At 48.8% G+C, this 19,612-nt stretch overlaps 1 protein-coding gene across 1 annotated transcript in view; it reads right to left on the bottom strand.

Moving 5' to 3' along the window:
• Positions 1 to 19,612, bottom strand: part of FBXO36 (F-box protein 36) — an 80,695-nt gene that overhangs the window by 1,828 nt on the left and 59,255 nt on the right. The window lies entirely within an intron of this gene.

Raw genomic sequence — 19,612 nt, 5'->3', positions numbered from 1 at the left:
ATGGAGGTTACTGGTGCTCCCCATAGATACATGGAGGTTATTGGTGCTGCACATACCTACATGGAGGTTACTGGTGCTCCCCATACCTACATGGAGGTTATTGGTGCTCCACATACCTACATGGAGGTTACTGGTGCTCTGCATATCTGCATGGAGGTTACTGGTGCTCCCCATACCTGCATGGAGGTTATTGGTGCTCCCCATACCTACATGGAGGTTACTGGTGCTCCACATACCTACATGGAGGTTATTGGTGCTACACATACCTACATGGAGGTTACTGGTGCTCTGCATACCTGCATGGAGGTTACTGGTGCTCCCCATACCTGCATGGAGGTTATTGGTGCTCCACATACCTGCATGAAGGTTATTGGTGCTCCCCATACCTGCATGGAGGTTATTGGTGCTCCCCATACCTGCATGGAGGTTACTGGTGCTCCCCATACCTACATGGATGTAATTGGTGCTCCCCATAGCTACATGGAGGTTATTGGTGCTCCACATAACTACATGGAGGTTACTGGTGCTCTGCATACCTGCATGGAGGTTATTGGTGCTCCACATACCTGCATGGAGGTTATTGGTGCTCCACATACCTGCATGAAGATTATTGGTGCTCCCCATACCTGCATGGAGGTTATTAGTGCTCCCCATAGCTACATGGAGGTTATTGGTGCTCCCCATACCTACATGGAGGCTACTGGTGCTCCCCATACCTGCATGAAGATTACTGGTGCTCCCCATACCTGCATGGAGGTTATTGGTGCTCCCCATAGCTAAATGGAGGTTACTGGTGCTCCCCATACCTACATGGAGGTTACTGGTGCTCCCCATACCTGCATGGAGGTTATTGGTGCTCCCCATACCTGCATGGAGGTTTTTGGTGCTTCCCATACCTGCATGGAGGTTACTGGTGCTCCCCATACCTGCATGAAGATTACTGGTGCTCCCCATACCTGCATGGAGGTTATTGGTGCTCCCCATACCTGCATGGAGGTTTTTGGTGCTCCCCATACCTGCGTGGAGGTTACTGGTGCTCCACATACCTGCATGGAGGTTACTGGTGCTCCCCATAGCTACATGGAGGTTACTGGTGCTCCCCATACCTGCATGGAGGTTATTGGTGCTCCCCATACCTGCATGGAGGTTTTTGGTGCTCCCCATACCTGCATGAAGATTACAGGTGCTCCCCATACCTGCATGAAGATTACTGGTGCTCCCCATACCTGCATGGAGGTTATTGGTGCTCTCCATACCTGCATGGAGGTTTTTGGTGCTCCCCATACCTGCATGGAGGTTACTGGTGCTCCCCATACCTGCATGAAGATTACTGGTGCTCCCCATACCTGCATGGAGGTTATTGGTGCTCCCCATACCTACATGGAGGTTACTGGTGCTCCCCATAGATACATGGAGGTTATTGGTGCTCCACATACCTGCATGGAGGTTACTGGTGCTCCCCATACCTACATGGAGGTAATTGGTGCTCCCCATAGCTACATGGAGGTTATTGGTGCTCCACATAACTACATGGAGGTTACTGGTGCTCTGCATACCTGCATGGAGGTTATTGGTGCTCCACATACCTGCATGGAGGTTATTGGTGCTCCACATACCTGCATGAAGATTATTGGTGCTCCCCATACCTGCATGGAGGTTATTAGTGCTCCCCATAGCTACATGGAGGTTATTGGTGCTCCCCATACCTACATGGAGGCTACTGGTGCTCCCCATACCTGCATGAAGATTACTGGTGCTCCCCATACCTGCATGGAGGTTATTGGTGCTCCCCATAGCTAAATGGAGGTTACTGGTGCTCCCCATACCTACATGGAGGTTACTGGTGCTCCCCATACCTGCATGGAGGTTATTGGTGCTCCCCATACCTGCATGGAGGTTTTTGGTGCTTCCCATACCTGCATGGAGGTTACTGGTGCTCCCCATACCTGCATGAAGATTACTGGTGCTCCCCATACCTGCATGGAGGTTATTGGTGCTCCCCATACCTGCATGGAGGTTTTTGGTGCTCCCCATACCTGCGTGGAGGTTACTGGTGCTCCACATACCTGCATGGAGGTTACTGGTGCTCCCCATAGCTACATGGAGGTTACTGGTGCTCCCCATACCTGCATGGAGGTTATTGGTGCTCCCCATACCTGCATGGAGGTTTTTGGTGCTCCCCATACCTGCATGAAGATTACAGGTGCTCCCCATACCTGCATGAAGATTACTGGTGCTCCCCATACCTGCATGGAGGTTATTGGTGCTCTCCATACCTGCATGGAGGTTTTTGGTGCTCCCCATACCTGCATGGAGGTTACTGGTGCTCCCCATACCTGCATGAAGATTACTGGTGCTCCCCATACCTGCATGGAGGTTATTGGTGCTCCCCATACCTACATGGAGGTTACTGGTGCTCCCCATAGATACATGGAGGTTATTGGTGCTCCACATACCTACATGGAGGTTACTAGTGCTCCCCATAGCTACATGGAGGTTACTGGTGCTCCACATACCTACATGGAGGTTACTGGTGCTCCCCATAGATACATGGAGGTTATTGGTGCTCCACATACCTACATGGAGGTTACTGGTGCTCCCCATAGATACATGGAAGTTATTGGTGCTCTCCATACCTGCATGGAGGTTATTGGTGCTCCCCATAGCTACATGGAGGTTACTGGTGCTCCCCATACCTGCATGGAGGTTACTGGTGCTCCACATACCTGCATGGAGGTTACTGGTGCTCCCCATAGCTACATGGAGGTTACTGGTGCTCCCCATACCTGCATGGAGGTTACTGGTGCTCCCCATACCTGCATGGAGGTTACTGGTGCTCCCCATACTTGCATGGAGGTTACTGGTGCTCCCCATACCTGCATGAAGATTACTGGTGTTCCCCATACCTGCATGGAGGTTATTGGTGCTCACCATACCTGCATGGAGGTTTTTGGTGCTCCCCATACCTGCATGGAGGTTTTTGGTGCTCCCCATACCTGCATGGAGGTTTTTGGTGCTCCCCATACCTGCATGGAGGTTATTGGTGCTCCCCATACCTGCATGGAGGTTATTGGTGCTCCCCATACCTGCATGGAGGTTTTTGGTGCTCCCCATACCTGCATGGAGGTTACTGGTGTTCCACATACCTGCATGAAGATTACTGGTGCTCCCCATACCTGCATGGAGGTTATTGGTGCTCCCCATACCTGCATGGAGGTTTTTGGTGCTTCCCATACCTGCATGGAGGTTACTGGTGCTCCCCATACCTGCATGAAGATTACTGGTGCTCCCCATACCTGCATGGAGGTTATTGGTGCTCCCCATACCTGCATGGAGGTTTTTGGTGCTCCCCATACCTGCATGGAGGTTACTGGTGCTCCACATACCTGCATGGAGGTTACTGGTGCTCCCCATAGCTACATGGAGGTTACTGGTGCTCCCCATACCTGCATGGAGGTTATTGGTGCTCCCCATACCTGCATGGAGGTTTTTGGTGCTCCCCATACCTGCATGGAGGTTATTGGTGCTCCCATACCTGCATGGAGGTTTTTGGTGCTCCCCATACCTGCATGGAGGTTTTTGGTGCTTCCCATACCTGCATGGAGGTTACTGGTGCTCCCCATACCTGCATGAAGATTACTGGTGCTCCCCATACCTGCATGGAGGTTTTTGGTGCTCCCCATACCTGCATGGAGGTTACTGGTGCTCCACATACCTGCATGGAGGTTACTGGTGCTCCCCATAGCTACATGGAGGTTACTGGTGCTCCCCATACCTGCATGGAGGTTATTGGTGCTCCCCATACCTGCATGGAGGTTTTTGGTGCTCCCCATACCTGCATGAAGATTACAGGTGCTCCCCATACCTGCATGAAGATTACTGGTGCTCCCCATACCTGCATGGAGGTTATTGGTGCTCTCCATACCTGCATGGAGGTTTTTGGTGCTCCGCATACCTGCATGGAGGTTACTGGTGCTCCCCATACCTGCATGAAGATTACTGGTGCTCCCCATACCTGCATGGAGGTTATTGGTGCTCCCCATACCTAGATGGAGGTTACTGGTGCTCCCCATAGATACATGGAGGTTATTGGTGCTCCACATACCTACATGGAGGTTACTGGTGCTCCCCATAGCTATATGGAGGTTACTGGTGCTCCACCTACCTACATGGAGGTTACTGGTGCTCCCCATAGATACATGGAGGTTATTGGTGCTCCCCATACCTACATGGAGGTTACTGGTGCTCCCCATAGATACATGGAGGTTATTGGTGCTCTCCATACCTGCATGGAGGTTATTGGTGCTCCCCATAGCTACATGGAGGTTACTGGTGCTCCCCATACCTACATGGAGGTTACTGGTGCTCCACATACCTGCATGGAGGTTACTGGTGCTCCCCATAGCTACATGGAGGTTACTGGTGCTCCCCATACCTGCATGGAGGTTACTGGTGCTCCCCATACCTGCATGGAGGTTACTGGTGCTCCCCATACCTGCATGGAGGTTACTGGTGCTCCCCATACCTGCATGAAGATTACTGGTGCTCCCCATACCTGCATGGAGGTTATTGGTGCTCCCCATACCTGCATGGAGGTTTTTGGTGCTCCCCATACCTGTATGGAGGTTTTTGGTGCTCCCCATACCTGCATGGAGGTTATTGGTGCTCGCCATACCTGCATGGAGGTTATTGGTGCTCCCCATACCTGCATAGAGGTTTTTGGTGCTCCCCATACCTGCATGGAGGTTACTGGTGTTCCACATACCTGCATGAAGATTACTGGTGCTCCCCATACCTGCATGGAGGTTATTGGTGCTCCCCATACCTGCATGGAGGTTTTTGGTGCTCCCCATACCTGCATGGAGGTTTTTGGTGCTCCCCAAACCTGCATGGAGGTTTTTGGTGCTCCCCATACCTGCATGGAGGTTTTTGGTGCTCCCCATACCTGCATGGAGGTTATTGGTGCTCCCCATACCTGCATGGAGGTTTTTGGTGCTCCCCATGCCTGCATGGAGGTTACTGGTGCTCCCCATACCTGCATGAAGATTACTGGTGCTCCCCATACCTGCATGGAGGTTATTGGTGCTCCCCATACCTGCATGAAGATTACTGGTGCTCCCCATACCTGCATGGAGGTTATTGGTGCTCCCCATACCTGCATGGAGGTTATTGGTGCTCCCCATATCTGCATGAAGATTACTGGTGCTCCCCATACCTGAATGGAGGTTATTGGTGCTCCCCATAGCTACATGGAGGTTACTGGTGCTCCCCATACCTACATGGAGGTTACTGTTGCTCCCCATACCTGCATGGAGGTTATTGGTGCTCCCCATAGCTACATGGAGGTTACTGGTGCTCCCCATACCTACATGGAGGTTACTGGTGCTCCACATACCTGCATGGAGGTTACTGGTGCTCCCCATAGCTACATGGAGGTTACTGGTGCTCCCCATACCTGCATGGAGGTTACTGGTGCTCCCCATACCTGCATGGAGGTTACTGGTGCTCCCCATACCTGCATGGAGGTTACTGGTGCTCCCCATACCTGCATGAAGATTACTGGTGCTCCCCATACCTGCATGGAGGTTATTGGTGCTCCCCATACCTGCATGGAGGTTTTTGGTGCTCCCCATACCTGCATGGAGGTTTTTGGTGCTCCCCATACCTGCATGGAGGTTACTGGTGTTCCACATACCTGCATGAAGATTACTGGTGCTCCCCATACCTGCATGGAGGTTATTGGTGCTCCCCATACCTGCATGGAGGTTTTTGGTGCTTCCCATACCTGCATGGAGGTTACTGGTGCTCCCCATACCTGCATGAAGATTACTGGTGCTTCCCATACCTGCATGGAGGTTTTTGGTGCTCCCCATACCTGCATGGAGGTTACTGGTGTTCCACATACCTGCATGAAGATTACTGGTGCTCCCCATACCTGCATGGAGGTTATTGGTGCTCCCCATACCTGCATGGAGGTTTTTGGTGCTTCCCATACCTGCATGGAGGTTACTGGTGCTCCCCATACCTGCATGAAGATTACTGGTGCTCCCCATACCTACATGGAGGTTACTGGTGCTCCACATACCTGCATGGAGGTTACTGGTGCTCCCCATACCTGCATGGAGGTTACTGGTGCTCCCCATACCTGCATGGAGGTTACTGGTGCTCCCCATACCTGCATGGAGGTTACTGGTGCTCCCCATACCTGCATGAAGATTACTGGTGCTCCCCATACCTGCATGGAGGTTATTGGTGCTCCCCATACCTGCATGGAGGTTTTTGGTGTTCCCATACCTGCATGGAGGTTTTTGGTGCTCCCCATACCTGCATGGAGGTTTTTGGTGCTCCCCATACCTGCATGGAGGTTACTGGTGTTCCACATACCTGCATGAAGATTACTGGTGCTCCCCATACCTGCATGGAGGTTATTGGTGCTCCCCATACCTGCATGGAGGTTTTTGGTGTTCCCATACCTGCATGGAGGTTATTGGTGCTCCCCATACCTGCATGGAGGTTTTTGGTGCTTCCCATACCTGCATGGAGGTTACTGGTGCTCCCCATACCTGCATGAAGATTACTGGTGCTCCCCATACCTGCATGGAGGTTATTGGTGCTCCCCATACCTGCATGGAGGTTTTTGGTGTTCCCATACCTGCATGGAGGTTTTTGGTGCTCCCCATACCTGCATGGAGGTTTTTGGTGCTCCCCATACCTGCATGGAGGTTACTGGTGTTCCACATACCTGCATGAAGATTACTGGTGCTCCCCATACCTGCATGGAGGTTATTGGTGCTCCCCATACCTGCATGGAGGTTTTTGGTGCTCCCCATACCTGCATGGAGGTTACTGGTGCTCCACATACCTACATGGAGGTTACTGTTGCTCCCCATACCTGCATGGAGGTTATTGGTGCTCCCCATAGCTACATGGAGGTTACTGGTGCTCCCCATACCTACATGGAGGTTACTGGTGCTCCACATACCTGCATGGACGTTACTGGTGCTCCCCATAGCTACATGGAGGTTACTGGTGCTCCCCATACCTGCATGGAGGTTACTGGTGCTCCCCATACCTGCATGGAGGTTACTGGTGCTCCCCATACCTGCATGGAGGTTACTGGTGCTCCCCATACCTGCATGAAGATTACTGGTGCTCCCCATACCTGCATGGAGGTTATTGGTGCTCCCCATACCTGCATGGAGGTTTTTGGTGTTCCCATACCTGCATGGAGGTTTTTGGTGCTCCCCATACCTGCATGGAGGTTATTGGTGCTCCCCATACCTGCATGGAGGTTATTGGTGCTCCCCATACCTGCATGGAGGTTTTTGGTGCTCCCCATACCTGCATGGAGGTTACTGGTGTTCCACATACCTGCATGAAGATTACTGGTGCTCCCCATACCTGCATGGAGGTTATTGGTGCTCCCCATACCTGCATGGAGGTTTTTGGTGCTTCCCATACCTGCATGGAGGTTACTGGTGCTCCCCATACCTGCATGAAGATTACTGGTGCTTCCCATACCTGCATGGAGGTTATTGGTGCTCCCCATACCTGCATGGAGGTTTTTGGTGCTCCCCATACCTGCATGGAGGTTACTGGTGCTCCACATACCTGCATGGAGGTTACTGGTGCTCCCCATAGCTACATGGAGGTTACTGGTGCTCCCCATACCTGCATGGAGGTTATTGGTGCTCCCCATACCTGCATGGAGGTTTTTGGTGCTCCCCATACCTGCATGAAGATTACAGGTGCTCCCCATACCTGCATGAAGATTACTGGTGCTCCCCATACCTGCATGGAGGTTATTGGTGCTCTCCATACCTGCATGGAGGTTTTTGGTGCTCCGCATACCTGCATGGAGGTTACTGGTGCTCCCCATACCTGCATAAAGATTACTGGTGCTCCCCATACCTGCATGGAGGTTATTGGTGCTCCCCATACCTACATGGAGGTTACTGGTGCTCCCCATAGATACATGGAGGTTATTGGTGCTCCACATACCTACATGGAGGTTACTGGTGCTCCCCATAGCTATATGGAGGTTACTGGTGCTCCACATACCTACATGGAGGTTACTGGTGCTCCCCATAGCTATATGGAGGTTACTGGTGCTCCACCTACCTACATGGAGGTTACTGGTGCTCCCCATAGATACATGGAGGTTATTGGTGCTCCCCATACCTACATGGAGGTTACTGGTGCTCCCCATAGATACATGGAGGTTATTGGTGCTCTCTATACCTGCATGGAGGTTATTGGTGCTCCCCATACCTACATGGAGGTTACTGGTGCTCCACATACCTGCATGGAGGTTACTGGTGCTCCCCATAGCTACATGGAGGTTACTGGTGCTCCCCATACCTGCATGGAGGTTACTGGTGCTCCCCATACCTGCATGGAGGTTACTGGTGCTCCCCATACCTGCATGGAGGTTACTGGTGCTCCCCATACCTGCATGAAGATTACTGGTGCTCCCCATACCTGCATGGAGGTTATTGGTGCTCCCCATACCTGCATGGAGGTTTTTGGTGCTCCCCATACCTGCATGGAGGTTTTTGGTGCTCCCCATACCTGCATGGAGGTTATTGGTGCTCCCCATACCTGCATGGAGGTTACTGGTGTTCCACATACCTGCATGAAGATTACTGGTGCTCCCCATACCTGCATGGAGGTTATTGGTGCTCTCCATACCTGCATGGAGGTTTTTGGTGCTCCCCATACCTGCATGGAGGTTTTTGGTGCTCCCCATACCTGCATGGAGGTTTTTGGTGCTCCCCATACCTGCATGGAGGTTTTTGGTGCTCCCCATACCTGCATGGAGGTTTTTGGTGCTCCCCATACCTGCATGGAGGTTATTGGTGCTCCCCATACCTGCATGGAGGTTTTTGGTGCTCCCCATGCCTGCATGGAGGTTACTGGTGCTCCCCATACCTGCATGGAGGTTATTGGTGCTCCCCATACCTGAATGGAGGTTATTGGTGCTCCCCATAGCTACATGGAGGTTACTGGTGCTCCCCATACCTACATGGAGGTTACTGTTGCTCCCCATACCTGCATGGAGGTTATTGGTGCTCCCCATACCTGCTTGGAGTTAATTGGTGCTCCCCATACCTGCATGGAGGTTACTGGTGCTCCCCATACCTTCATGGAGGTAACTGGTGCTCCCCATACCTGCATGGAGGTAACTGGTGCTCCCCATACCTGCATGGAGGTTATTGGTGCTCCCCATACCTGCATGGAGGTTACTGGTGCTCCCTATACCTTCATGGAGGTTACTGGTGCTCCCCATACCTGCATGGAGGTCACTGGTGCTCCCCATACCTACATGGAGGTTATTAGTGCTCCCCATACCTGCATGGAGTTAATTGGTGCTCCCCATACCTGCATGGAGGTTATTGGTGCTCCGCATACCTGCATGGAGGTTACTGGTGCTCCCCATACCTGCATGGAGGTTACTGGTGCTCCTCATACCTGCATGGAGGTTATTGGTGCTCCCCATACCTGAATGGAGGTTATTGGTGCTCCCCATACCTGCATGGAGGTTATTGGTGCTCCCCATACCTGCATGGAGGTTATTGGTGTTCCCCATACCTGCATGGAGGTTATTGGTGCTCCCCATACCTGCATGGAGGTTACTGGTGCTCCCCATACCTTCATGGAGGTTACTGGTGCTCCCCATACCTGCATGGAGGTGACTGGTGCTCCCCATACCTACATGGAGGTTATTGGTGCTCCCCATACCTGCATGGAGTTAATTGGTGCTCCCCATACCTGCATGGAGGTTATTGGTGCTCCCCAAACCTGCATGGAGGTTATTGGTGCTCCGCATACCTGCATGGAGTTAATTGGTGCTTCGCATACCTGCATGGAGGTTACTGGTGCTCCACATGCCTGCATGGAGGTTACTGGTGCTCCCCATATCTGCATGGAGGTTATTGGTGCTCCCCATGCCTGCATGGAGGTTACTGGTGCTCCCCATACCTGCATGGAGGTTTTTGGTGCTCCCCATACCTGCATGGAGGTTACTGGTGCTTCCCACACCAGCATGAAGGTTACTGGTGCTCCCCATACCTGCATGGAGGTTATTGGTGCTCCGTATATATGTGTGTGACTGGTGTGTATGTGTCATGTGTCTAATGAGTGTATGTGGCACATCTTAGTCATTTACCTCCACAGGCTCCCCAGTGTCGGACCAGCAGCATGCCATGTGACTTTATGTGTTCTCACCCATTGTAGAATATGAATTAATCTTCTGAGCCAATATTTGTTGCCAACCTATGCCTTCTTTTGTGTGGATACTGCTGCCTGCTGCTGAATGTGTCTCAGCTGGCGCAATAAAGGTCAAAGCAACAACCCAGTCATCACATTACCCTGAGTAACCTAGAATTAGGGACTGTACAAGAGCTGGAGAGACCCTGGAAGAAATCCAGTGTGCACTGAGCGGAGTGTGGCTCCATCTGCTGGAGAACAGAAGAATAGGCCCAGGTATATCAGCAGACTAAATAATTCTTATGTGTCTGAGCCAGGTACATCTGATGCAAAGTTTTGCAGTATGTGCACTGGTCCAGCGTCCTTAGCTCAATCAGAAAATGCTGCATGTAGTGCTTTCTGATCCGACTCTAAAACCAATCTGGACAACAACTGATGTGTGATGTGGTGGATAAATGAGGACAATCCCATAGAATACCCTATGGGCTCATTTCCCACAGTACAAATTTTTTTCACTGACAGAATCTGTGTGTGAATAAAATCGCAGCATGCGCCTGGTTCTTCCGTGTGATAGATAAGAAGCGCCCATTCAAGTCTATGGATGTGTAAGAAAAAAATCTGATCATTAAAAGCCACAATATAGTATCCGATTGTTACGGATACATTGCAATTCTCTACCATAGGAAACGGTAAATGGTCCTGTACATGATTAATAGATGCCGTAAAAAACGGTTTGTACACGGATGACAAGTGAGGAAAAAAACATGTCCACATTTTTGAGATGAAACTGATGTTTTTTAGACTTTCCCATAAGGTAATATTGGCCCCGCATTGATATAGATTAATACCAATTTGGAATATATAAGGCTTTTTGATCACTTCTTATTCTATATTTAGGCAAGCTGAATAAAAAGCAGGAATTTTTGCAGCTCTTTAAATATTAACACTGTTGAGCAACAAATCATGTGTGCGTTTTATAGTACAGGTCACCATGGGTGCGGTAATACCAATTATTTAAAGGGAATTTGTCACCAGGTTTTTGCGACATCATCTCATAGCAGTAAAATGTAAAGAAAGAGACCCTGTTTCCTGCATGTATCACTTACTTTACTGGGTGCAGAAGTTGTCATACAACCTGAGTTTTTAGATGTTGCATATAGCAGAGCTCAGAAATCTGCCTTCATCAACACCACTGATTGGCAGCTTTCTGTGTACCTTGTACAGGTGCTTCTCACAAAATTAGAATATCATCAAGAAGGTTATTTTTTTCAGTTCTTCAAAACAAAAAGCGAAACTCATAGATAGAGTCATTACACACAGAGTGATCTATTTCAAGTGTTTATTTCTGTTAATGTTGATGATTATGGCTTACAGTCAATGAAAACCCAAAAGTCATTATCTCAGTAAAGTAGAATAATTAAAAACACCTGCAAAGGCTTCCTAAGTGTTTAAAAAGGCCCCTTGGTCTGTTTCAGTAGCTCCACAATCATGGGGAAGACTGCTGACTTGACAGATGTCCAGAAGGCAGTCATTGACACACTCCACAAGGAGGGTAAGCCACAAAAGGTCATTGCTAATGAAGCTGGCTGTTCACAGAGTGCTGTATCCAAGCTGCCTGGGGCAGCACGGTGGCGCAGTGGTTAGCACTACAGCCTTGCAGCGCTGGGGTCCTGGGTTCTAATCCCACCCAGGACAACATCTGCAAAGAGATTGTATGTTCTCTCCGTGTTTGCGTGGGTTTCCTCCGGGCACTCCGGTTTCCTCCCACATTCCAAAGACATGCTGATAGGAATTCTAGATTGTGAGCCCAATCGGGGACAGTGTGTTGTGAATTCTGTGGCAGAGCTCCCTCCTGTGGTCACAAGTGGTACTTCGGCTGGTTCTCTCTGTGAGCTTCCGTTGGTGGAGGAAAGTGGTACTGCGGCTTCTGAGTTTCCTTCCTCAGGTGATGTGGTGAAGTCGTTAGGTGCTGCTCTATTTAACTCCACCTAGTGCTTTGATCCTGGCCTCCAGTCAATGTTCTAGTATTGGACCTGTTTCCTCCTGGATCGTTACTGTGCTGTTTTTTTCTGTCCAGCTTGTCAATTTGTTTTTTTCTGCTTGCTGGAAGCTCTGGGACGCAGAGGGTGTACTTCCGTGCCGTTAGTTCGGTACGGTGGGTCTTTTTGCCCCCTTTGCGTGGTTTTTGTAGGGTTTTGTGTTGACCGCAAAGTTACCTTTCCTATCCTCGCTCTGTTCAGAAAGTTGGGCCTCACTTTGCTAAATCTATTTCATCTCTGCGTTTGTCTTTTCATCTTAACTCACAGTCATGATAATAATAATAATAATAATAATAATAATCTTTATTTTTATATAGCGCTAACATATTCCGCAGCGCTTTACAGTTTGCACACATTATCATCACTGTCCCCGATGGGGCTCACAATCTAGATTCCCTATCAGTATGTCTTTGGAATGTGGGAGGAAACCGGAGTGCCCGGAGGAAACCCACGCAAACATGGAGAGAACATACAAACTCTTTGCAGATGTTGTCCTGGGTGGGATTCGAACCCAGGACCCCAGCGCTGCAAGGCTGCAGTGCTAACCACTGCGCCACCGTGCTGCCCGTGATATGTGGGGGCTGCCTTTTCCTTTGGGGTATTTCTCTGAGGCAAGGTAGGCTTATTTTCTATCTTCAGGCTAGCTAGTTTCTCAGGCCGTGCCGAGTTGCATAGGGAGCGTTAGGCGCAATCCACGGCTGCCTTTAGTGTGCTTGGAGAGGATTAGGGATTGCGGTCAGCAGAGTTCCCACATCTCAGAGCTCGTTCTTGTTTTTTGGGTTATTGCCAGGTCACTGTATGTGCGCTGACCTCTATGTCCATTATGGTACTGAATTACCTTTCATAACAGTAACATAGTAACATAACATAGTTAGTAAGGCCGAAAAAAGACATTTGTCCATCCAGTTCAGCCTATATTCCATCATAATAAATCCCCAGATCTACGTCCTTCTACAGAACCTAATTGTATGATACAATATTGTTCTGCTCCAGGAAGACATCCAGGCCTCTCTTGAACCCCTCGACTGAGTTCGCCATCACCACCTCCTCAGGCAAGCAATTCCAGATTCTCACTGCCCTAACAGTAAAGAATCCTCTTCTATGTTGGTGGAAAAACCTTCTCTCCTCCAGATGCAAAGAATGCCCCCTTGTGCCCGTCACCTTCCTTGGTATAAACAGATCCTCAGCGAGATATTTGTATTGTCCCCTTATATACTTATACATGGTTACTGTACTTATACAGTACTGGAGGCCTAAAGTACTAATGATTCCCAATAGAGGGAAAAAAGAAGTTCTGAGACCATTTTTTTTTTCTTTGCACTGTGTTTTGCCTTTTTTTCCCCTAGACATTTGGGTGGTTCAGGACACAGGTGTAGCGATGGACATTAAAGGTCTGTCTTCATGTGTGGATCAGCTCACGGCAAGAGTACAGAGTATTCAAGACTTAGTGGTTCAGAATTCTATGTTAGAACCGAGAATTCCTATTCCTGATTTGTTTTTTGGAGATAGAACTAAATTTCTGAGTTTCAAAAATAATTGTAAACTATTTCTGGCTTTGAAACCTCGCTCCTCTGGTGACCCAGTTCAACAAGTTAGGATCGTTATTTCTTTTTTGCGTGGCGACCCTCAGGACTGGGCATTTTCTCTTGCGTCAGGAGATCCTGCATTAAGTAATATCGATGCATTTTTCCTGGCGCTCGGATTGCTGTACGATGAGCCTAATTCTGTGGATCAGGCAGAGAAGAATTAGCTGGCTCTGTGTCAGGGTCAGGATGAGATAGAGGTATATTGCCAGAAATGTAGAAAATGGTCAGTGCTCACTCAATGGAATGAATCTGTGCTGGCAGCTATGTTCAGAAAGGGTCTCTCTGAAGCCCTTAAGGATGTCATGGTGGGATTTCCTATGCCTGCTGGTCTGAATGAGTCTATGTCTTTGGCCATTCAGATCGGTCGACGCTTGCGCGAGCGTAAATCTGTGCACCATTTGGCGGTATTACCTGAGCTTAAACCTGAGCCTATGCAGTGCGATAGGACTTTGACCAGAGTTGAACGGCAAGAACACAGACGTCTCAATGGGCTGTGTTTCTACTGTGGTGATTCCACTCATGCTATCTCTGATTGTCCTAAGCGCACTAAGCGGTTCGCTAGGTCTGCCACCATTGGTACGGTACAGTCAAAATTTCTTCTGTCTGTTACCTTGATCTGCTCTTTGTCATCGTATTCTGTCATGGCATTTGTGGATTCAGGCGCTGCCCTGAATTTGATGGACTTGGAGTATGCTAGGCGTTGTGGGTTTTTCTTGGAGCCCTTGCAGTGTCCTATTCCATTGAGAGGAATTGATGCTACGCCTTTGGCCAAGAATAAGCCTCAGTACTGGACCCAGCTGACCATGTGCATGGCTCCTGTACATCAGGAGGTTATTCGCTTTCTGGTGTTGCATAATTTGCATGATGTGGTCGTGTTGGGGTTGCCATGGCTACAAGTCCATAATCCAGTATTAGATTGGAAATCCATGTCTGTGTCCAGCTGGGGTTGTCAGGGGGTACATGGTGATGTCCCGTTTCTGACTATTTCGTCATCCACCCCTTCTGAGGTTCCTGAGTTCTTGTCTGATTACCGGGATTTATTTTATGAGCCCAAGTCCGATACCCTACCTCCGCATAGGGATTGTGATTGTGCTATCGATTTGATTCCTGGTAGTAAATTCCCAAAAGGTCGACTGTTTAATTTATCTGTGCCTGAGCACGCCGCTATGCGGAGTTATGTGAAGGAGTCTTTGGAGAAGGGGCATATTCGCCTGTCATCGTCGCCATTAGGAGCAGGGTTCTTTTTTGTAGCCAAGAAGGATGGTTCACTGAGACCTTGTATAGATTACCGCCTTCTAAATAAGATCACGGTTAAATTTCAGTACCCCTTGCCATTGTTATCTGATTTGTTTGCTCGGATTAAGGGGGCTAGTTGGTTCACCAAGATAGATCTTCGTGGTGCGTATAATCTTGTGCGTATTAAGCGAGGCGATGAGTGGAAAACTGCATTTAATACGCCCGAGGGTCATTTTGAGTATCTAGTAATGCCATTCGGACTTGCCAATGCTCCATCAGTGTTTCAGTCCTTTATGCATGACATCTTCCGAGAGTACCTGGATAAATTCCTGATTGTGTACTTAGATGACATTTTGATCTTCTCGGATGATTGGGAGTCTCATGTGAAGCAGGTCAGAACGGTGTTTCAGGTCCTGCGTGCTAATTCTTTGTTTGTGAAGGGATCAAAGTGTCTCTTTGGTGTTCAGAAGGTTTCATTTTTGGGGTTCATCTTTTCCCCTTCTACTATCGAGATGGACCCTGTTAAGGTCCAAGCCATCCATAATTGGACTCAGCCGACATCTCTGAAAAGTCTGCAAAAGTTCCTGGGCTTTGCTAATTTTTATCGTCGCTTCATCTGCAATTTTTCTAGTATTGCTAAACCATTGACCGATTTGACCAAGAAAGGTGCTGATTTGGTCAATTGGTCTTCTGCTGCGGTGGAAGCTTTTCAAGAGTTGAAGCGTCGTTTTTCTTCTGCCCCTGTGTTGTGTCAACCAGATGTTTCGCTTCCGTTCCAGGTCGAGGTTGATGCTTCTGAGATTGGAGCAGGGGCTGTTTTGTCGCAGAGAAGTTTTGATTGCTCGGTGATGAAACCATGCGCCTTCTTTTCCAGGAAGTTTTTGCCTGCTGAGCGAAATTATGATGTGGGCAATCGAGAGTTGCTGGCCATGAAGTGGGCATTCGAGGAGTGGCGTCATTGGCTTGAAGGAGCTAAGCATCGCGTGGTGGTCTTGACTGATCATAAGAACTTGACTTATCTCGAGTCCGCCAAGCGGTTGAATCCTAGACAAGCTCGTTGGTCGTTGTTTTTTGCCCGTTTTGACTTTGTGATTTCATACCTTCCGGGCTCTAAAAATGTGAAGGCGGATGCTCTGTCTAGGAGTTTTGTGCCCGACTCTCCGGGTGTATCTGAGCCGGCGGGTATCCTCAAAGAGGGAGTAATTGTGTCTGCCATCTCCCCTGATTTGCGGCGGGTGCTGCAAAAATTTCAGGCTAATAAACCTGATCGTTGCCCAGCGGAGAAACTGTTTGTCCCTGATAGGTGGACGAATAAAGTTATCTCTGAGGTTCATTGTTCGGTGTTGGCTGGTCATCCTGGAATCTTTGGTACCAGAGAGTTAGTGGCTAGATCCTTTTGGTGGCCATCTCTGTCGCGGGATGTGCGTACTTTTGTGCAGTCCTGTGGGATTTGTGCTCGGGCTAAGCCCTGCTGTTCTCGTGCCAGTGGGTTGCTTTTGCCCTTGCCGGTCCCGAAGAGGCCTTGGACACATATCTCTATTGATTTTATTTCAGATCTTCCCGTCTCTCAAAAGATGTCAGTCATTTGGGTGGTCTGTGATCGCTTCTCTAAGATGGTCCATTTGGTACCCTTGTCTAAATTGCCTTCCTCCTCTGATTTGGTGCCATTGTTTTTCCAGCATGTGGTTCGTTTACATGGCATTCCAGAGAATATCGTTTCTGACAGAGGTTCCCAGTTTGTTTCGAGGTTTTGGCGAGCCTTTTGTGGTAGGATGGGCATTGACTTGTCTTTTTCCTCGGCTTTCCATCCTCAGACTAATGGCCAGACCGAACGAACCAATCAGACCTTGGAAACATATCTGAGATGCTTTGTTTCTGCTGATCAGGATGACTGGGTGTCCTTTTTGCCTTTGGCTGAGTTCGCCCTTAATAATCGGGCCAGCTCGGCTACCTTGGTTTCACCGTTTTTCTGCAACTCTGGGTTCCATCCTCGTTTCTCTTCAGGGCAGGTTGAGTCTTCGGACTGTCCTGGTGTGGATACTGTGGTGGACAGGTTGCAGCAGATTTGGACTTATGTAGTGGACAATTTGACTTTGTCCCAGGAGAAGGCTCAACGTTTCGCTAATCGCAGACGCTGTGTGGGTCCCCGACTTCGGGTTGGGGACTTGGTTTGGTTATCTTCTCGTCATATTCCTATGAAGGTTTCCTCTCCTAAGTTTAAACCTCGTTTTATTGGTCCGTATAGGATTTCTGAGGTTCTTAATCCTGTGTCTTTTCGTCTGACCCTTCCAGATTCTTTTTCCATACATAACGTATTCCATAGGTCATTGTTGCGGAGATACGTGGCACCTATGGTTCCATCTGTTGATCCTCCTGCCCCGGTTTTGGTGGAGGGGGAGTTGGAGTATATTGTGGAGAAGATTTTGGATTCTCGTGTTTCGAGGCGGAAACTCCAGTATCTGGTTAAGTGGAAGGGTTATGCTCAGGAAGATAATTCCTGGGTCTTTGCCTCTGATGTCCATGCTCCCGATCTTGTTCGTGCCTTTCATATGGCTCATCCTGGTCGTCCTGGGAGCTCTGGTGAGGGTTTGGTGACCCCTCCTCAAGGGCGGGGTACTGTTGTGAATTCTGTGGCAGAGCTCCCTCCTGTGGTCACAAGTGGTACTTCGGCTGGTTCTCTCTGTGAGCTTCCGTTGGTGGAGGAAAGTGGTACTGCGCCTTCTGAGTTTCCTTCCTCAGGTGATGTGGTGAAGTCGTTAGGTGCTGCTCTATTTAACTCCACCTAGTGCTTTGATCCTGGCCTCCAGTCAATGTTTTAGTATTGGACCTGTTTCCTCCGGGATCGTTCATGTGGCCTGCTGCTCTGCATAGCTAAGTTCCTCTTTGCTATTTGTTTGCTGTTTTTTTCTGTCCAGCTTGTCAATTTGTTTTTTTCTGCTTGCTGGAAGCTCTGGGACGCAGAGGGTGTACCTCCGTGCCATTAGTTCGGTACGGAGGGTCTTTTTGCCCCCTTTGCGTGGTTTTTGTAGGGTTTTGTGTTGACCGCAAAGTTACCTTTCCTATCCTCGCTCTGTTCAGAAAGTTGGGCCTCACTTTGCTAAATCTATTTCATCTCTACGTTTGTCTTTTCATCTTAACTCACAGTCATTATATGTGGGGGCTGCCTTTTCCTTTGGGGTATTTCTCTGAGGCAAGGTAGGCTTATTTTCTATCTTCAGGCTAGCTAGTTTCTCAGGCCGTGCCGAGTTGCATAGTTAGGCGCAATCCACGGCTGCCTTTAGTGTGCTTGGAGAGGATTAGGGATTGCGGTCAGCAGAGTTCCCACGTCTCAGAGCTCGTTCTTGTTTTTTGGGTTATTGCCAGGTCACTGTATGTGCGCTGACCTCTATGTCCATTGTGGTACTGAATTACCTTTCATAACAACAGTGATGATAATGTGTACAAAACTGTAAAGCGCTGCGGAATATGTTAGCGCTATATAAAAATAAAGATTATTTATTATTTATTTATTTATATTAATGGAAAGTTGAATGGGAGGAAAAAGTGTAGTAGAAAAAGGTGCACAAGCAACCAGGATAACCGCAGCCTTGAAAGGATTGTTAAGAAAATGTAATTAAAAAATTTGGGGGAGATTCACAAGGAATGGACTGCTGCTGGAGTCATTGTTTCAGAGCCACCACACACAGACGTATCCAGGACATGAACTACAAGTGTCACATTCCTTGTGTGAAGCCACTCATGACCAATAGACAACGCCAGAAGCGTCTTACCTGGGCCAAGGAGAAAATGAACTGTTGCTCAGTGGTTCAAGGTGTTGTTTTCAGATTAAAGTAGATTTTACATTTCATTTGCAAATCAAGGTCTCAGAGTCTGGAGGAAGAGTGGAGAGGCCACAATCCAAGCTGCTTGAGGTCTAGTGTGAAGTTTCCACAATCAGTGATGGTTTGGGGAGCCATGTCATCTGCTGGTGTAGGTCCACTGTGTTTTATCAAGACCAAAGTCAGCGCAGCCGTCTACCAGGACATTTTAGAGCACTTCATGCTTCTCCTGCCGATAAGCTTGTTGGAGATGGATATGTCATTCTCCAGCAGGACTTGGCACCTGTCCTCACTGCCAAAAGTACCAATACCTGGTTTAAAAACAACAGTATCACTGTGCTCGCCTGACCTTAACCACATAGATAATCTATGGGGTACTGTCAAGAGGAAGATGAGAGACACCTGACCCAACAATGCAGACGAACTGAAGGCTGCTATCAAAGCAACCTGGGCTTACATAACCCCTCAGCAGTGCCACAGGCTGATCACCTCCAAGCAACGCCGCATTGATGCAGTAATTGATGCAAAAGGAGCCCCGACCAAGTATTGTGTGCATTTACTGAACATACATTTCAGTAGGCCAACATTTCGGATTTTAAAATAATTTTTCAAGCTGGTGTTATAAAATATTCTAATTTACTGAGATAATGACTTTTGGGTTTTCATTGGCTGTAAGCCATAATCATCAACATTAACAGAAAAAAACACTAGAAATGTAATGACT

Source organism: Ranitomeya imitator, chromosome 5 (assembly GCF_032444005.1).
Source record: "Ranitomeya imitator isolate aRanImi1 chromosome 5, aRanImi1.pri, whole genome shotgun sequence".
NCBI lineage: Eukaryota > Metazoa > Chordata > Amphibia > Anura > Dendrobatidae > Ranitomeya > Ranitomeya imitator.
The sequence above is the reverse complement of the archived record's forward strand: the minus strand, read 5'-3'. Positions and strand labels throughout refer to the sequence as shown.